The following is a 2,147-nucleotide window of genomic DNA, read 5'->3' as shown; positions in this document are numbered from 1 at the left end:
GACTGCAGCCTCGTCAGAAAAAAAGAGGCAGCTCTGGCCCTTCTTGTAGACGGCTTCAGTGTTTTTCATCCAGTCCAGTTTATTGTCAGTGTGGACTCCCAGGTATTTGTAGTCCTCTACATTGTCCACACTGACCCCTGGGATGGGAACAGGGGTCATTGGTGGCTTGGCCCTCTTCAGATCCACAACCAGTTCTTTAGTCTTTGTCAGGTTGAGCTATAGGAAGGGAGACAGGACTGTCCCCTGTCGGGCCCCAGTGTAACAAACAGTTTTATTGCAAGCATACCTGTTCCTTTAACACACGACCTTGCCGAGACAACTTCTTTTAACCACTGCTGGTGCAGCCACAATTCAGGTTTATGAAGTTTTTGTTGTTTTTTATTGCGTGGGGGCAGCACTGCATTGTTGAAGGATGAGTCAATAGAACTTTGAATTGGGGGTGAGGGTCTTTCTTTATACCAACTCAGCATTTTATAGCCAGACTGACTGATACAGGTCAACCTATATATTTAGGGTGTAGCCTATGTCAGATGATCAAGACCTGTTTATTTATTGCAAGTTGCATTAAGTTAAAGCAGCATTATGTACTATTTTACCTATAAACTGCAACTTCAAAAGCAGGTTGATGCTACACTGTTTATAATAGGGAAAATGGTGTCTCCATCATTCTCAGTCTGGGCCCCGAACACCTGTCCCTGCACTATCTAACCTTTGTGAATTGGTACGATCTACCGCCAGGAGTAGCTCTATGGCACCAACACACCACCAACTATGTCACTGGTTTGGGTGAAACTAGATTTTATTTCCCTCTGCTCCTCTGTAGCTGCTGTCAGCTAGCTCAGTTAGCCCTGCTGCCAGGACTGATCGGAACACTGCAGGAGTGTTGGTGTTTACACCACTAGCACAGGTGCTTTGGACCATGGGAAGGAGGAGGTTTTAAGGCATGGAGCAGGAGGAATGCTGGCAGGACGCACCGCCAGTGTTGTGCCAGAACTGAAGCAGCTCGAGTCTGTAACGTAACCAGGTTCAGCAGCCTCTACAGACATCACAGCAGAGGCAAAGAAACCAAGGAGGAAATTACCGAAAAGAAGGAAAAGAAATTAGTGAACAATCAAGAGGCCGCTGGACGAGAATAAATTTGGACTGGATTTTTAACGAGTTCCCAAAATAAAAGGCTGCATGACAGACACAGAGCTAGCCTTCTTGGTTTTGGGCTAGTTAGTCATAGTAGAAGGGCTTGTCATGTCTTGTGTTGCTGCCTTTGCTTGGTGTTTGACTTTGTTACCAAAGCTGTAGAGTTGCTGGTCTTTGATCATAAGTAGTGTGATCATACCAAATCAATTTGTACCGCTATTCTTATTTACAACCGTACTGTAAAAGCACTCTAAACACAGTAGGGACACTGAATCACAAAAAGGAAATTCCACGTAATGTTGCTTTAAGACTCCTCACAAGGGAGGCAGTTATGTCCTTTTATATCAGTGGATCCTTTTCTCTTGTGGAAAGTTGAGAGGTTTACATGGTCCGGCACAATTATTTTGTGTATAAAAACAATTACTTGGTGATTTGCATAATGAGGTAAAAGCAAAGTCAAACTGGTGGGTGCGTAAATGTATTTAGAAGAAGTAAAGCGATTGCCTGATCAGACATATTCAGAGGATCCAGGCTTTTTTTTAAATCTTCTTCTCTCAAGCAATGCCTTTTTTTCCTCCATGGAAAGTGGTTTTCATGTGCCCCCTCAGCCAATGGGGTTTGTAAAGGACCACCACAAGGAGAGGTGGTGCCATTTTGAAGCAAGTCTTGCACACAAAATGGTGGTTTGCAACTGATTAACCCTTTAGAGACAAACCACATGTAGTCAAGCAGAGAAGTATCTCTGGTGGGGCTCCCCAGTAACCTGCATCATATGCATGCAAAATCACCAGAGTGGTACTGAAGGTGCACAACGGAGCAGTGAAGCCCCACTGAGGACTTCACTGAGCAGCAGAGACTGGCAGCTCCAGTAATGGAGCCTGCCTCCCTCTACGGCACGTAGGTGCAGGAGCAGCTGCAGCAGCAAGGAGGCAACCGTGGTGCGGTAGCCCGGAAGGAATCGTGTCAGCCACAGAACACGCAGGGGCGGGCTCTCTCGGAGTCCCCGCACCTTG

This window comes from Centropristis striata, chromosome 8, assembly GCF_030273125.1.
Source record: "Centropristis striata isolate RG_2023a ecotype Rhode Island chromosome 8, C.striata_1.0, whole genome shotgun sequence".
Classification (NCBI taxonomy): domain Eukaryota; kingdom Metazoa; phylum Chordata; class Actinopteri; order Perciformes; family Serranidae; genus Centropristis; species Centropristis striata.
The sequence above is the reverse complement of the archived record's forward strand: the minus strand, read 5'-3'. Positions refer to the sequence as shown.